General features: G+C 35.1%; 1 protein-coding gene across 2 annotated transcripts in view; it reads right to left on the reverse strand.

The window, feature by feature from the left end:
• The window catches only part of plod2 (procollagen-lysine, 2-oxoglutarate 5-dioxygenase 2), a 124004-nt gene that overhangs the window by 104166 nt on the left and 531 nt on the right, over nt 1-19307 (reverse strand). The window lies entirely within an intron of this gene.

Below are 19307 nucleotides of genomic sequence, written 5' to 3' on the forward strand. Positions count from 1 at the left end.
AAACATACAGTTGTAATAACATAAAAAACTGTCTGTATCCCTTTTTAACACTTTAAAACATAAACATAAAATTACATTGCCCTACACTGTGGCAAAGGCCAATTTCTTAAACTCCTGTCTTAGAATCACTTGTCTGACATGCTTGGGCTATCATAAAAAGAGTACTATACCCTGATGTAAAATGACCAATAATATTTGAAGAGACAGACTCCCAGATCAGTCTATGAAAAACCTGCCCAGTTGTCAATGTTGTAAAGCTCCAGCCCTGGAGAGCCAAGTACATCTGAAAATAATTTACAGGTGGGAAATGGAGAAAAAGAGAGCTCCTTAACCATCATCTAAGTAATTTAAAAATCACACTTTACTTTTGTCAGTATCTGAATTTTACTGACATGGAGTACAATGACATGAACCACAAATATTTCAAAAATGTATACAATTGCTATGCCCTGACACTGCTATAAAAACAGGTATTCTAAACATGTTATATCTCACATGAAATCAAACAGATTAGATTTTTTCTTAAGTTGTGGGGAAGGCCTCTGCGTGCACGAGAGCTGATAACCAATGAGTACCCATCCACAAGCACAATGCATATTGTGCAGCAAAGAGCAAGAATAAATCCAGTTATTTTGGACCTCACAAACAGAGGCAAGACTCCTCTGCCTGATATCTCATAGTTTATATAGCAGTATAGAATGAAATAAAATAATAAAAAAGCAGAAATTGCATCTGAACTCACTGTACTTGTACCTAAAGGCCTCTGAATCCGCCAGGCAGCACTTAATTTGCTCTCAGAAAAAAGGTCCAGCTTGTGATACTTTGGAGACATGAAACTGTACTGGGAAGATTTGGATTTGGACATGTAAACTGACATATTCAGGCCACAAGATCAGTAAATTAAGTTGCAAAGTTTGACATGCCCTCTGACTAGAAGTCATGAAATATATTGTCATCTTAAGTCATTTTCATATTATTATGATGACTACAATAATTACTCTTATCACATCTATTTTACATACTGTACACTATTAATAAAATAGAGGCAGGGAATAAGAGATTTTCCAAGCTGTTTCAGTAAGAGCTCTGTAGACACTAGACTAATGTATATCCCTATGCAGACATTAAAAAATTATCAAATAGAGAACAGCAATAGAGGAAGCAGCAGTGTATGATTCATCGTGTTACCCTGCCGAATGCTGATGTTCTACAAAAGGGTACGGCAATTGTCTGAAGAGTGCTGATATAACTGGATGTAGTAGGAGCAGCAGCTGTCTCAACAGGCAGACTTCATTCATGCTTCCTCATGTTCACTTGGCCTTCATCAGTATGCAGATCAGCTTCAAATGCTAGCTTATATTCATGTGTACTGAGACATACTCAAATTTCACTTATTTGTTTGCTGACCCTCGGAAAAGAATACACCTATAGTACTGTGCAAACGTCTTTAGCACTATAGACAGTTCACAAAAAATTGTCTTAACACAGTTATTTTATATGTCCTTAAAAAATACTAACATAGTAGACCACTTTCCAGTTAAAAATGTGGGACCTTTGTAGGCATATATCCCAATGCTTGATTAAGCAAATATAATAAACAGGTGCTAATGATTAATGACATAATGTGTAGGTTGAACCAAAGTCATTAAATGAAACAGAAGAGCTGTATAGATCGGATAAAACTGGGCAAGTTGCAACCATAGTAAAGAGAAGATGTGATCACAGTCACAAAACATACAGTGGTCATCCTGCATTATCAAGGTATCCCCTAAGCAAAAAATTCACAGCAGACAGGTATAATATCCAAGCTCTTCTACAAAAGCACAAATAAACAGGCAAAGTTGAAGAAATGCAGTGGTTAACCATGCACCAAACAAGAAATACATCAAGCTTACTTCCCTTTGAAACTAGAAAATGCCCCGCACTGCCATCAGCTCAGGGTAAGCAGAAACTATTGGAACCCACGTATACTACTTGCACATGTGAAAAAGTCTTCTCGGAAGTGGACTTCTTTCAAGAGTTGCAACCAAAAAGCCATTCCTTTAATGTAAAAATAAAGCCAATGTATGGCAACAAAGACTGGGAGGGGGGCAGAAAAATGAGAGTAAGTGCTCTTGATTGAGTCAAAATTAAAAAATTTTCGCTCTAACACAAGGCAGTTTGTCTGCCAAAGAGCTGGAGAATGGTACATGGATGAATATTTGCAGGCAATGTTGAAGCACGGTGAAGGTTTCCTGATGGTTTATGGTTCCATTTCTTCAGTGATTTGATCAAAATTGATGGCTCCCTCACTGCTAAGAAGTACAAGAAGATTGTTATCCATCATGCTATAACATTAAGGAGACATCTGATCAGCCTTTCCTTCATTCTGTAGCAGGACCCTAAACAAACACACAGCCAAAATCACAGCAAACTATACAGTAAAAAGATAAATATGGAATCCTGAAACATATGGTATGGTCCCTTGATCTCAACATCACTAAGCCAGTCTGTGATTACTTGCAGAGACAGGAGACAGAAAGATAGCCAAAGTTTGCAGTGGAACAGTTGCTATTTGTCCAAGAGACTTCGAACAATCTACCATGTGAGCACCTTCAGAAACTACATGCAAATGAAATTAGGAGAATTGCAACTACTTTTTATGTCACACCAAATATTTATTTATCTTTTTTCTTTTTACTACAGTTTATAGCAAGTCTATTAACTACTCGGAACTATTCATGTCCCTATTTTGTAAAGCATTTCCTCCTTATGGTATTTTTACAAGAGCATGTGACACTTTTTGCACAGTATGTCTAAAAAAATTTTAGCTGCAGGAGATGGAGCTGAGGAATAATGCCACTTCAGTATAATGTTACTGCTATAAATAATAGAAAAAACATTCCAGCACTGATGTAGCTCTTCCCTGATTTGTGCATATTTTAAGCAAGTGTTATCAGAGAAAATGGGGGATGCAAATTTAGTTTCAGTTAGAATAACCTACCCGTGGGTGGTCCACTTGAACATTTTTGTAGGAAAGTGAACAAGTTAAGTTACATTGGAGGCAACTCAACTGCATTGCTCTTTCACTTCCGTTACACAATAAATCATCATGTTGGAGATCTTATGAACTATGTCTATGTCTCTGTGCTGCCTTAACTCAACAGAAAAATAATAAGCACTCAACCCAAAAAGTCGAAGAAGGATGACAACATTTGTACGGAAGAATTTAAAAATTTAGCAGAACTGCGATATTAACTGTATGAACTTCCTGTGTTTTGAGAATATCATTTTACAACCACAAAGCAGATGTGTTCAAGAAACAAAAAAAAGGGAATCAGTGTCAATATGTCGCATCAAGGAAACACAGTATAAAATGCATTACATTCCACTACAAGAAACATCTCAAATAAATTACAGACTGAAAAGTGGATAACAGTCACACATACAAAAATAGTTTTGAATTAAAAGAAGCAGAATTGAAACCGTCGGCACCTTATCATTAGACCATTATTGATGTTTTCCTAATTTAAAACATTTTTAGATCCACCAATAATTCAAAATACACCTCCCAAACTATACCATCTGCACAGGAGAAATACATTAAAGTTTTGCTCAAATGATATGTTTCTCTGTTTCCTGGAATAGGAAAGCACAGGAGTGCCCAAGCAGCATCCAGAAAAAAGTGAAATGCATATGATTAAAGTCTTCATCATTATCAAAAGTCAAGACAGTTAAGGTATATTATTGTTTCTTGTAATTATTATTCAAATGAATGGAGAAAAGTATTTTTGCGATAGAGCCTTAATAACTGTCATTAAAAAAGCATTATACTAATGCTGATGTAAAAGTCTACATTTGGGGATTACTTAGACATTCAATTATTGTGCCTGAGCTGCATCTAAAAACAAGTCTTTCCTGAAAATTACTGTAACTTAAGATAAATAATGTGTTAGTGCTTTTCTTCTACCATGGACGTGACTAGGCACTAATTTAAATAATCTGAACCATTACGATGCCGCAAAAAAAATACATGCTAGACAAATTTTTTGAAAAACATTTGCCATCAACTTTCTAAATCTATGCTACTCTTAAATGTAGCCAAATAAATTTGTATAATACTTTGAAAAGCACAAATAGTAAAAACATAAGTGTAATTTCTCAAAGTGAAATTCAGCTACTTTATGATTATGCTTTTCATCTTTTATAATTCACAACATAGTTTGTATTAAATAGAATCAAGCAGCATAATCAGTACTGCTGTCACATGGCTACAAAAGAGTAGGCTCAAAATCAGGACAGATCATTGCATAAGCTCCATACACAACCTCCTCAAATTTGCCTCCAAATGCCCTTTATATACGGGCAGTCCTCCAAAATCCCAATCATGTAAAACCTTTAGCAAATTATTCATTCTAGATTAACCTGTTGTGATTGACTGTGCATGCCATTGTGCCCTGAGATGGTTAGTTGCATATTTTGTTCCCAATGAATAGGCTCTGACTCAATGCCACCACAAACTGGAATGTAGAGAATTCAGAAAAGGATAAAATAGTACTTTCATACAGAGTACCTTACTACAGTGCTTAACATTAATGATTTACAGACATGATATTTTGCTAGTTACAGCTTCTGGGTATCATATGCTTGGCTTCACTTGTATACCGTATACTTTTACAGATTCTATACTATGAGTATTCTGTGTTTGAGTTGGGTTCACACAAGCAAAATCAATAATAGGGTGACCTAAAGTACTGTTTTGTTTCAAATCTGGTGTTGAAAATAATTTTTATTCTGTCCAATTTCTGTTTTGGAAATATCCATACATGGAAACTTTCCTTTCCTCCTTAAAAATTAAAGTTTCTTTAATCTTGTAACCAAAACTGTAAAAACTATAAGGAGATGCTGAAAATGATGTGTTAGTTTTAACACCTAATAAGTGTTAAAATCAGTACCATATAATATCATGACAAACCCATATTCCAAGTTTAATTTCCACAACTCTCTAGTATGTGCTGCCATAACAGCTCAATTAACAATCAGTTAACCTGAAGCAATTCATTTTGTAAAAGAACACCATGCTCCTGTCTAACAAGTGTCCGCCGAACAAGTGTCCTCTGTTGGGAGGAAACCGGGCGCCGGAGGAAACCCACGCAGAACGGGAGAACATGTAGGAAGCTACACTATCATGTAATAGAAAAAAGTGTATGCTGTACAAGTTAAGGTTAAAAAAATTGGAACTAACTCTTTGTATTTTAAATTGAGCTACAAAATTATTTGCATAACTATATATGCTGCAGAATATTCAGGTTATTGTAGATTATTGATCACTTGTTGGTCAGCAGTTAATCTGAAAATGGACAGAATCACTCACGCACAGTGAATAAGGAGTGGGGACTGAATCTTCAGTTTTTCAGTGTACATTTTGGTCTTAGCTGTCACACCACTATGGCATATGCTGCTTGAGAAAATATGGTTGTATGCATGGTTGTATCTAAAATTGAATTGCATGCAAATGGACTAATGTAGTTTAATAATACATTTTTATGTTATTCCAGTAAAAGGCAGTTCTGCCTGGGATATTGGTCACACACTCCACAGCAAAGTACTTTCAAAGTGCAGCATAGGAAAAAGGGATAGACCTAACTCATGACATATTTATGAATACATAATTTGTGACCCTGCAACAAACAGGGCGACATGACGTATAATATAAATAATGGCTTACACTTTACTGGTATTGCCTAACAATCACTTACTTTCTGATAGGAATAATATAATGTCATTTAATCATAACAATTAAAGAATATGGTTCAGACAAATAATGGATTTCAGATTCTTTATTTAATTAGGAAATGAAGACACTAACTAAATACACTGTTTAGTTCTTTTTGTTACATATGACATAACTGAAATAAATAATAATTTGTATTAATAAGGTGTGGGGTATTACAACTGCCTCAGGTAAGAAGACAACTTAGCCTAGAGTCAGAGTGGTTGGCGTAGTGGTGGCTCTGAGGCAAGGGATCTGCACTGGCAACTGGAAGGTTGCCAGTTCGAATCCTGTAAATGCCAAAAGGGACTCTGCTCTTTTGGGCCCTTAAGCAAGGCCCTTAACCTGCAATCGCTGAGCACTTTGAGTAGTGAGAAAAGCGCTATATAAATGCAAAGAATTATTAATTATTAGAGTCAGGAACAGACCTGGGGAGAATGCTCATTGGCAGAAGAAAGACATTGTGAAAAACAGAATGAGAGACTGGGGACAAAAGGGACAGTTCTTTTGTTAAATCTGGCAAGTGAGCAAGTACTCGACAGACGATGATGATAAACAATTTACAAAACCAGAATATATGCACTAGAGCACTTGGCAAGAGAGTACAAAGCTAGTAGCTGAAATAATAAGCTTCTGTTTTGAATTGGGAGCTCCATTTCTTTAAAAAAGCAACATGTCTGCCTTACTTTTTGCAATGGTATGCTTTAACCTTATACTATTTGAATGGACGTAATTAAATAATTTATGCTGAAAGCATGTAACTATGTAGTGAGTTATCGTCAAAATTAAAAGGATGATGAATTATCCATATTAAGCCACTTGTAAAAATTTCCATTTCAGTATGAAGAAAACTAAAAATCACTCCCATTACGAATAATAAATTTCTCAACTTCAACACATATCCTTAACACCTTGTAAAGCAATTCTAAGTGGATGGAATAAAGTATTAACATACTGTAACATCGTCAAGTGTGTGGTATAACACGTTATTATCACTATCTGAAATAATATCAAAGAGTGAGATGTCCCCATTAATTCTTTCCATAGCTGGTATGTCATTTCTTCTTGCACCCCATTTTAAATCAAATGTTTTGACTAATGTGACATTATAGTGCAGCAGTTTGGTTACCTCACAGAGATTGGACCTAATTTTTATTTTCCATGTCTGTATGGGTTTACTCCACTGACTCTAAGTTTTTCACACAATCCAATGACTGTCAGGTTTACAGGCAGTTTAAAAGTGACATGGTCTGAGAGAATGTGGGTGTGTCTGTGTATGATTATATTCTGACACAGTATTTGGCTTTCAGCAACTCTATTCTGTATTAACAGATTCAAAAATCAAAAACAATAAAAGCTAAGAAAATTAGTCAAGCAAAGCAAGCAAACAGTTTGCAAAGCACAAGCAATACAAAGCAAACAAATGATACTGTTAGCCTAAATATAGTTTTATTATTATTGTTGTTGTTGCATGTTCTAATATTATCACAAACTGGCATGTGCTAGTCCTAAAATAAATCAAAAAAAGAGTGTGAATAAGATTGTGTATGTTCACGTCGAATTTCTCATTTAATTCTACTTTTTAAGACATTGGTTATAAAACATGATGCTTCAATAAGTTTAAAAAAAATCCATAGCTTACCTTCCTGATTACTGATACCAACTGTTTAAATTCTGTACTTTTTTATTTTATGTTTTTCTCTCATTTTCATTGTTTTTTTTGGGGGGGTTACTTTTAAAAGCATTTAGGATTTGTAAATATAACCATAAAGGCACAATCAAATTTAATTTACACATTGCTTTTAGTGCATCTTATGTATGCTGTTTTTAAGATAAATCTTTTAGGGTAAAAATATACAAATATCTACAGAGCATTCAATTAATAAGACCATGTTAAAGAAAAGTCAGCATGTGCATGTATTGCATTAGCAAACAAGAAGTCAAGGCAGAAGAGATGGGATCGAAAGATTAGAGATGTAAACAGGATTAAAGTAATCAGTATGCTTGTCATTATTGTGTAAATCTGAGGAACTACAAATAAAAATACTTTGTCAGGTAAGCAACAAGTCCCTGATATTATGTACTTGGTTATCTCCAAAGCTCAAACTACAAACATGCATACAGTATATGCCTGCATTAATTTTCATATTACACCTTCTACATTTATTTCTTGGTCAAAATAGTCAAGGCCTATCCCAAAAGCACTGAGAACAAGTTGAGAAGCTACACTGGACAGAATACCAATCCATCACAGGTCCCCCACACACTTAAAAGCTCACTCTTACTCACAACGGGGCCAATTTAGAGTCACTAACTAATCTAACCTGTACATCTTTGGGGATGTGTGCTGGATAATGGAGAACCCATACAGCACTGGGCGAATGTGCACACTCCACATAGATTCACACCCAGAATGCTGGATCCATAATGCAGCAGCTCTAATTACTGCACCATCTGGGCTGCCCCAACCACAAACTTAAACATCATCATCACCATCATTATTATTATTATTATTATTATTATTATTATTAGTAGTAGTAGTAGTAGTAGTAGTAGTATTGCATTTCCTGAGGATGCAACCCTATAAAAATTACAGATGGCAGAAAAATATACATTTGTTTTGATCCCAAGTAAAATCTTTTGTACCAAGATGCAGCTTCATATCTGAGCCAAGATGTTTTCTAAGTGCTGCTGTTTTCTCCAGGACTTTCTGGATAACTAACCAAATGTAACTAAAAACTGCACAAGTAATGGTTTTGGCTCTATGACCAGCAAATATTTAAAATATGTTCAATAATATGAAGTTTGAGTTTTATTTTCACATAATACACGTTTCTTTATCTCACTTTTTCTTGTAGCCTGTAGAAAAGTAATTTAGTTTTCAGTTGGAAACACAAGGAATAACTTCACACCAAACTATAAAAAAATAACTGAGCTGTACAACAGAATGTAATTTTTGTTGGATGGAAACTTTTATCTTCCTTACCTTAACACCTGCCATGACTGACATTTTATTTTGTAAGAGAAAACTTAAAATGTAGGGTTCTATACAAAATAGCATGTCATTTTCACAAATTATAACCTACAATGAGAACTACTATTAAAAACTACAGTTGGCTTTCTTATGGATATAGAAGAATGTTTTCTTTAAACAATGAATGTACATTTAGCCTTAAGCATAAGCTTTTACATCAACATAGAAAACAGTTTTCGTAAATAATCACATTGAGGAAGGCCATGTTAATTGTGTGTTTTCTCACTCTATAATGCAGCACCTTCTAAAAGGAATAAAATACAGTACTTATGAGCATGGCTCACCCTTTCATTGTGCATAGTATTTTATAGGTGCTATTTTCTATTTGTTTACTTGAATAACTTCTGATAATTATTGTTATTATTAGATTTACTTTTTTAAACAAAGTACATATGTGAATTCTTCTTTTAATAATCTCAGTTAACTAAACATTACCTTATATAATATCTTTCACAGCAAGACATGTCACAGAATGCTACACTGAAGCTCAGATCAAATGCCCTAGTTTTAATAAAATTCAGACAGCATATATTTTCCACATATACTTCTTCCCCTTAATTAATTTGAGGGAGCTGACAGGACAGAGTACAAGTCAGAAACCAGCCCCTGACAGGACGCTAGTCCAGCACTCACACAGACATAGTGACATTCTCTCATACTGGACCAATTTAGACTTATAGGTATCTTTAATATGTGAAAAAAAACTGATAGAATCTCAAGAAGCATACAAGGGAAGAACATACAATACTCTGCACTTAGGGCAGCAGGGCTCTTCATTCCATTAGTGTGCAGTAATAGTCAGAGATCACGATTATAAAAATCTAGATGCACAAACTCTACATATTGTCTTCCACAGGAACGTGCAAGTAAAAATGTTATTCAGTCTAGAGAATTTGGCTTAAAAGAGCTGTACAATTTACTGTAAACCCTAATATATATCGATCATGAATGGCAACACACACAACAATAAAGTTTAGTTACAAATAATATCAAAGAAGCTAGAATTATATACTGTGGTGGGTTGGCACCCTGCCCAGGATTGGTTCCTGCCTTGTGCCCTGTGTTGGCTGGGATTGGCTTCAGCAGACCCCCGTGACCCTGTATTCGGATTCAGCGGGTTAGAAAATGGATGGATGGATGGATAGAATTATATACTGCCCACTATAAAAATACAGGAATACTTATGAATGCTTTTTAAACTATTTGATCTCTCTGGCAATTTGACTTCAGCATTCATAGCATTCCTGCTGGTATAGCAGAGACTCAGATGCTGGTCAAAACTCACATTGTGGCACATCACTATTAAGCCAAGTTTCAGCTTTTTTCTTTTAACCACACAAATAAGTCTTGGAAATAAACAAATTAAGCCAAATATGAAATGTTGCTTTAGGCAGATCTGTGCCTATATACTAAATGATGCATTTTGTGGCAATTCAATGTAGGAATCCTTGTATTTCTCACTGCCGTTTTTGTTGGAAATCACTTTTTTTAATGAATATATTTATCTGACCACTGGAAATAGAAAACTGGTGATAAAATAGATTAAAATAGGATACATACAAATTGGGCATATGAATATAGCAAATTGGTGTTCACTTAAGGCATACACGCATACAGCACTGTGAAAAAAGAAATTTCTGTAGTGATTTATATAGGTTTTAAAGCGACTATCCTGCCTGATTTTCTAAAGTTAAATTCTCTAAATAATGTCTGTCTGTCATCAGCTGAGATGGTTTCCAATTGCTGTCTGACACGCTCTTACTAAACCATCTGCATCAGATACACCCAATAACTTTAGCTGCATGTTAGGTAATCTGATGGAGACTTTTAAATTTTTGATTTGTCAGAACAGTAATTAATGACAATTAACTATGAGCAATTAATGATAGGTTGGACTGATCTCAGAACATAGAATAACTCAATAAGAAAGGACAAAGCAGACTGTTTTTCCTTAGGAGACTGCGTTCCCTCAATGTGAGTAGTGACATCCTTTACACATTCTACAACTCTGTGATGGCCAGTGCAGTTTTCTATGCTATGGTGTGCTGGGCTAGTAACATCACTTTAAAACAGGCCCACTCAATCAACAAATTAATTAAAAGGACAAGGTCAGTTATGAGATGTACTCTGGGCCCCCCTGGAGGTAATAACAAAGGAGAGAGTTAAAACAAAAGTGGGCATCATTATAAACAATGCAGCACATCATATCTCCTAAACATTAACACTGAGTACTTTCAGCCAATTAATTATTCAGCAGAAGTGTGTGAGGAAATGTGACTGGGGCTCCATCAAACGAATGGCAATACACCTGCATAATGCCTCGCTGGGACTGTGACAGCCAAGTCAGAAGTTTTTTTTCTTTTTAATTTTCTTAATAAACTAGGGAATGAAGCTGTAAGTGATGACAGACTTGATCACATTACTGTAAAAGGACATCATAATTTCCTTATCCACTTTAAATAGTCTGAGTTTACATCGAAAAAGTAAGAGCTGATTGTATTTAGAGTATATTTTTTTTACTAATGGTGTCATCAGCATACTTGGTAATGGAACAGTGGTCACTGTTCAGTCTTTAGTCATTTGTGTGCAGTGTAAATAGTAATAGAGACAAAATACAGCCCTGAGGAGCCCCTGTATTTGGAAGAACGACTTTTGAAAAAAATGTAATGTACTTTAACTGTCTGTGAACAATTTAAAACAAAGTCCTGAATCCATAATGTAATAAAGTTTTGTATAAAGTAATGTAAAATTGTGCTCTGACATATGATCTATCTATGTATCCATGCATAGAGTAAGTCTGTTCACAATCTGATATATGGGTGGTCACCTATCAGGTAACACTTGTGGTCGGTCGGCCAATTGGAAGACATCCGCCACGCCCTCTCAGTTGTGACAAGCAGATCACAGAAATGATAAATTAATAATACCTATCAAATAATGCAAAAAGTACACAACACATGTTTTGCCCTAATTGGGGCTCATTAGGTCTACACACTTTTGCTTCTCCTTGTGGGGATAAAACCTTGGACATCAGTGCTGAGGCAAATCCTCAGATGTTGTACCATGGTGGCTGGTTCGCTTACTTGACAGTATGCAGAGTATTACATGCATAGGTGTGATCACAGTCTGATATTTTGGTAAAGCAAGAGCTAGTTACAGTATAAAAGCAAATTTACTGTAAATACAAAAATCTTCCACAGTTATTAGGGTACACCCACAGAAACTCTACTATCATTTCACAAAATAGCACATATGGATTCATTTACAACATTTTGCAATTAATTTCAATGACTTCATTCCCTCAGTTTCTGTATATTTCTGCAAACATAATTCTTAGTAGCTGAACAGAGCTTAAGCTATAAATATATCTAATGAAATTTTTCATTGGTCTTTTAAAATAAGGCTAATTTTCTGAGAATGTTTGCTGCTGCACAACACATGTCAAACAATGAACATACATAATGTTTTCCTTGTAACAAAAACATCTGGACTCCTTATCTCAAACAAACAAACAGATCCTTAGCACCACTCTTCCCAAGTCCTGAAATAAGAACCATTGAAATGTTACATTTTGATATTGCAGTTGCTTCTTATAAAAATAGAAAAATGACAGTCTTAAATATATTTGGAGGAAAAAAATGTTTACTGAAACTTTTTTAGCATTCTTTTTCTAAATGTAAAGCTTAGTGATCATTATATGGAGTTTGAAAACTGCTGCAAGACAAACACCCGCCCATCATTTGCCACAGTCTATCAATTTTGTATCAATAAGTGATTTAGAACTAAGTTTAAAGCAGAATGAAATCTAATACTACATATATTATTAAGTAATTGTAATTAACTAATTGTATGAGTACAGGAAATTTAAAAATAGGTGTAGAAATGTACCAACAATTTGCATTACAATTAACATGTCTTTGATCTACATCCTACTGAGCTTAAATGCTTTATATAAGACATTTATTGTGCATGTAAATATGTAAACACAAGTAATCTTTGCCAAGTAAAAAGCTGTGGAAGTCTACATGAAAGTAAATTATCTGGATACAGAAACACTGGTGCTGCTACCCCAACAAAATGTAAATAAATTAGATCATTAAAATATTTTTGTAAGCTATTATATAATCTTTTCTTAAAAAAACAACTCTTATCTATTCAGGTTATTCTACTAGTCAAAGGATAATAAAATAAGTAACAGTTTACAGTGATAAAAGTGCTGTTTCAGATAAAACACATGAGAGAGCAAGAGATACAATATGTGATGGAATGTGTCACACTTGCACAAAAGTGGATTAGTAAAAGATAACTGCATTTAGAATGTGCTGCTCCTTCTTATGATCAAGGAGGATATACAAATACAGAAAGGCACTATATAAGATTGTAGTAAGACTATAACTGAAAGGAAAAGGAAGAGCCTATATGAAAGTTTTGAATTGGGAAAGATATGTAGCTTTATTGGGGTTATTGAGGCTCTCCAATCTGAAGCAAAGAAATTTGAAATTTTTGGAATATATGGCACTGCCTTTACGAAGCACCATTGCTTGGTTCATAAATCAGAATACTAGCAACCTGGGCTGGCCCATTTACAAAAGAAAACTATGCAATTGCCTGGAAAATGTACCAGCACAGAAGGACTCTCTCTAGATATTCCACATTAAACTATAATGCGAACTATTAGGAAATTGATCATAAGGTATGTCATCTTGCCAAGCTCTCTCTAATCATATCAAATGGCAAAAGATTGTGTCAGTCTAAGCTCGGGCCAACCATGCCCCAACTCTATGGTACTGGTACCAATTCTAATCAGCAGAGTAACAGACTGAAGCTTTTGGTTACTTGTTACAGGGCCCTGATGCTGTGGAATGATCTTCCTGCTGCTTTAAGAGGTGTCCCTTCAGTCTCAGCTTTTAAATCCAGGCTGAGGACTCATTACTGCAGTTTTGCATACCCTGAGTAGAGCTGCTGATTACCAGTGCATATTGCCTCTCAACTATTAGTCATTAGTACTAAAATATAAGTAATATGATATTTATAAACTGATACTAAAGCTCACCTATTCTTTTTCTCTTTTCACTATTATCATGTGGCACTTGATGCTACTGCTCTACTACCAAGTTGCTTGCCTGCCTATGGAAAAGTCATCTCTGATAAAGGAGCACTGGAGTTATTCCGTAGAAGGGTCCTTTCATCAGACTGGCCAGCCCAGCACTGCCTCAGCTGTGGAATGGCCAAAGACGGCTTGTTGGCCAAGGTTTCTAGGACTTTGTCTGTCTGGCTTGTCTTGTATTTCATCAAATCTGTATCCTCATATGTGATAGTTTTGTATTTAGTTAGTGGTAAAAGCTATTAATCTATTCTTGAATTTTGCCTTGTAGTTTGTACTATTGTATTGTATTCCTCAGATGGCAATGACAGATTAGCCATCTAGCACTGTGTCTTTGTTTACACCAATTGCATGGCCAACCTACCTTGAAGTGGGTCTCTCTCTGAATTGCTTTTCTAAGATTTCTTTCAATTTTTTCCCTAAAAGTGTCCTTTTTGGGGAGTTTTTCTTTTCTTAGGGAGTCAAGACTGGAGGGCTGTCAAAAAGCAGGGCCTGTTAAAACCCTTTGAGGCAATCCTTGTGTGATTTTGGGCTATACAAGAAATCAATTGTTGTTCTTATTGATGATCTACAGTGATGTGCAGCATTTTAAAATGGCTAAAACTGTCTAGCTGTTAAGGCAAAAAGAGGAGACTGTTTAAAGAGTTGGCACTCCAAAAACACAAATGCTAATTCTTAGAATACATTGTCTTATAGACTCAGTTAGTAAGGATGTTATTATTAAGTCATCAAGGTGCTGATTCCAATTTACTTTGCTTCGTCACAAGCACAAGTAGGAATAGATGGCTTTGATCCCAAGGACAGTGTTAACAGTTTTGTCTCTTCCAAAACAGAACCTAACCAGCAGCTAACATTACAAGGTGAGGAAATTTTGAATGACATTGGACAGCCTTAATGGAGTGGCTGTAATTTCTGTGGAAAATACAATGGCACAGAAAATTGAAATAGATAATGTACTTCAGACTTTTTTAGCCATGAACGGCCGGTGTATACATTCTCAAAGCTAAGCATAATAAATATAATATGCTGCCAGTCTGGTTTCTGAGGAATTTATTTCCCTGTTTAGGTCCAGTTTAAATCTGTTGATTTGCCTGTGAAAGACAGTAAATGTCTGCAATTGTCCACCAGTAGCTGGTTAGGTATATTAAACATTCATTAAAGTCTCATAGATTTTCTAGGGTCATCGTGTGTGTCATATAGCTCAAATGAGTGCTGTGCTACAATACTAAATGTGTATGTGTACGCACAGATACTGGCCTACATGTGTATTTTATGAAGTACTGTTCATTAGTTGTAATGTTGCACATTGAAATGGGGTGGCACAATTGTGTGTTGTATAAGCAGCTGAAGGACTTAAACTGATACTGCTTATAACACACGATATTTGACTCATTTAAATTGTTCCGTTTGGGGATTATCCAGTACCAAAATGAAACTGGACATTCATTATTAAACTGCTGTACCTGGATGAATCAACTCAGGTTGTGTTCATTTAGTGGAATTGTATGATGAACTAAATTAGGTGTTTATGAACTGCACTCTACATTCCAATATGCATTTATTTTTGTGAAGGGTCTGTCTACCTACTCCTTACTGAGAACTGCATGGTTGTTATATAGTATATTGAAAGTATGTGGGAAAAATTGGCAAGACACTGCCTCCTTAAACAGCAGTTAGGAACACTGAGCTCTTGCTGTGGACCTTGTGAGCTCTAAGAGTGTGCCCATAAATTAAAGCAGCAAATAAAGATTGCCTTGCCTCCCTCCAGACCTCGCAATAAGAATTGGCTTACTTTTTCTTCATGGAAACCCAATTTATTTGATTTCACATGCAGAAAAAAAGAGAGACAGTTATCAGACTATCTATTTACGTGCCTATTTACTTATGTTTTATCTCTTAAGAACCTAGAAGCCGCCAACTTAAAGGGGATAATTGTGATGATTATGCCAAAGATGAAAGGAGCATATGTTTTGAGTGGCAATGGTGTACATAGTGAATGCTCACTGCTTTACAATTCTAAATCTTTCTATTTTTTCCTTCTCACATTACTTTGCTCCCCATAGTGTCACTGCCATTATAATAAGTATATTTCTAGACCTTAGAATGCTGTATTCTTCCAAAATCACTGCCTGTAACTTTTGATCCATTTTACTCATATTATTTAGGAAGCTTTTGAACAGTGTATCATCTGTATTTTGTAATTTCCTTTTCATTTTGAGGTTATCTTTTTTCATCTTTTTATTTTAATATGTGCCACCATTTTGTGTTTTACTTTTGTTCAAAACCCCATCATTGTGTATGTTTTTATGCCTGTTTCAATACTATTCACAATTGCTTTTGTCATTACTACCACATGATTAAAAAACTGTCATGATGTGATGTCACAGGCAATTTCCTATTTATGATGCTGGCACAGTATTTGTAGTGTCCAAGTTTCTAAAGGCTGTACAAAATCTTTGTCTGCAAGTTACTTAAAAAAAACTCAAAAGAATGATTGCATTGTTACTGACTTAGCTTATATCTTCTGGTATTATTGATTTACTGAGTGAGACACTGCTTGTTTATTTGACTGTGCACTCTCCTGGTCTTTGTGGATTAAACAGCATTCTCCCTTTATACAGTTGCAGCCGAGCATGTACATTGTTGAATGCATGGGCAGTAGCTGTAAAGCCAATTGGCCAAAAAACCTAGTCATAGTTTGACCTGCTTTTTCATTTTTATTTTTCTAAAAAACATTAGTTCTAGAGTTTTTTTTCTGAACTCTGAGTAGATTATTTCTCTTTTTCCTTATCTTGTTACTGACTGCCATTGGATTGATGCATTTATCAATTTACTATTCAGAAATATGACAAATTTCTAGTCCAGGGAATAAATTGATGGGGGTGGGATATATTTTCTGGTCATATACTTTATTTATCCAGAAGAAAGGAGAATATGGAAGAAGATGATCCGCTGTGGGAACCCCTAACAGGAGCAGCCGAAAGAAGAAGAAGAAGCATACTTTATTTATCCTGTGGTTTAATTCTTGTCTGAAAATCCCTTACAAGAACAGAATCCAAAGAACAGCTTCTTATATTCAAATGAAACCTTGAGGTGAACAATTTACTAAATCAAAACTGATTCCCAAAAGATTCAGTAATTCAAGATAACTGAATTTAGAGTAACAAACAAATGAAATGTCTCAGAATGCCAAAGTAACTTGCTAAACAATGAAAACTATCAAATGCTCTAAATGTAAATTAATTTGCTTAGTAATTCTGTATCTTTTTAAATTATATTCTTCAAGTTTGAGTTTATTGCTTGGTTATTAAACTTCAAATGTTGAATGAAAATAAACAGCTGTTATTCTGTTATGTGACATAAATATGAAATGCTGCAGCAGATTTCCTATTTAAACAGGTAAAAGCAAAAATATAAGTTTTCTGAATGAGAGCAGTCCTGAGATAGAGGAGCTTATCCCATAAACAATGCCTGAAATAAAGAAAGCAACCTCAGACTAGATGATGAGCACAGGACCCACTCACAAACACACACACACACACACACAGTTGTTATAATGGACCACTTTAGTTTTATCAACTGGCCTAATCTTGCAATCTATTTCTATTTCTAATCATCTAGATGAATGACATAAAAGTATATGCATTGTAAAGTACTTTGTGGGCTGGTATATATACAAAATATATTTTTTAAATCTACCTTTTGTAAATATTTTAAAGTAATCTTTATCATATCTGTCAGTCTGAAATAACTTAGTACTTAATAGACTTTGAAAATGAAGTGTACATCAGTAAATTCTTCCCCTGATAAAGTACAAAGCTCAAAGTGGAAAGTCCACAAAAGCTAGTGTTTCAAAGCACTTCTTCCTACACTATACTAAAGCAATGCAGATTCTACTGAACTTAAAAAAAAAATAATAAAAGCAAAATAAACAAGCATGATTACAAATCATAGGACAAGATGTAGGTCAAGGATTTGCTCTCCTTTTCCAATCTGTAATGAAATTTCAAAACGGGACACATGAACAGTATTTTAATTTAATTGATGTATCGTTGCAGATTTGGAAATTATTATTTTAAAATGAAATGTTTGTAAAGTATGTTATACAAATTACAATGTACAATTACATTTCACAAAAAAGTAGAACAAATACACTATGAGTATGGAAGCTGTGAACAGTCCTTTTAAAAAATGATAATCACAGATAGAATCAAGTAATAGGAGTTGAAATACTGAATCTAGCAGGAGAAAGGCAAATTAAAAAAACCTACGATAGTTAATCGCCTACATCTAATTAATAAAATGTTGAATTATATAATAAGATTATTAACATCATCATTTTAACAGAATTTTTCTAGGGATGTCAGGTTTTTTGCAAAAATGCTTGGATGTTTCTTTATGTCCTAATCCAGTTCAGAATTGTGGTTATCCTATAGCATCTGCTGGGAGCATTTGGGGCAAAACACGAACAAACGCTAGACGGGACGCAAGTCCGGAGCAAAGCATAGTTCTGTGTACTTCGAGGACAACCCCACGCGGACACGGGTGGTAAGTGCACACTGGACGCAGCATGAGACTAAACTGGGATTCGAACTAACAGTCTTATGGCGAGGTATGCCAGCAGTCTTTTTTTTTTTTTGTCACTTATAAACAATACCTTTATGCATACATTTACTTACACATAAATACGAACCAGTTGGGAGTATTTTTAACAGTAAAGACGTTATCTGAAAACATACTGGACTTAAAATAACATAATTCGAAAACTTAATTCTGTTAAAAAAATGAACGTTTTGCTACTAAACAGGTGTGTAATGAATGCGATGCGGCTGAAGTTCAAAATGGTAAGTGAAAAAGTGCAGATGAGGTGAAGTCCGTCCATCCATTTTCTAACCCAGTGTGTATCAAGCAGGACTGACTAGGCTTAAGTCTACGATTTCAGACGCACGGACGAATACGCACGCACGTACATTCACCTTCCATAAATTCACAGCTGACACAGGCCGAACGCACAAATTCTTAAATAAGTAGCGCCCGGTCCAGGAACTGAATTTAAAATGTGCTTACCAACAGAGCTAAACCCCGCGCCACCGAGCTAAATCCCGCGCCACCGTACAACCTTTGATTAGACAGTCACTTTCAGTATTGTCTAGCCATGCGTTTTTACGTCCTGACCGTGCTTGTTGAAGCCAGGAAGAATGCGTTAAGCTGACTAAAACTGGGTGCAGTCACCCATGTAAATGCGAATTCCTGCTGGGATATAACGGACTAGAAGCTGCTCCAAACAGGAGTAACTACAGTTTTTCTCTAAAGTCATTGGGTCATTTGCGTTTCAACCATTTATAATATGCTGAGCTGTTCTGCAGATAAATAAAATAATGATAATAAATTGCGTGCCAATTTTCTAGTAATGACTT

Source organism: Polypterus senegalus, chromosome 1, assembly GCF_016835505.1.
Source record: "Polypterus senegalus isolate Bchr_013 chromosome 1, ASM1683550v1, whole genome shotgun sequence".
NCBI classification, from domain to species: Eukaryota; Metazoa; Chordata; class Cladistia; order Polypteriformes; family Polypteridae; genus Polypterus; species Polypterus senegalus.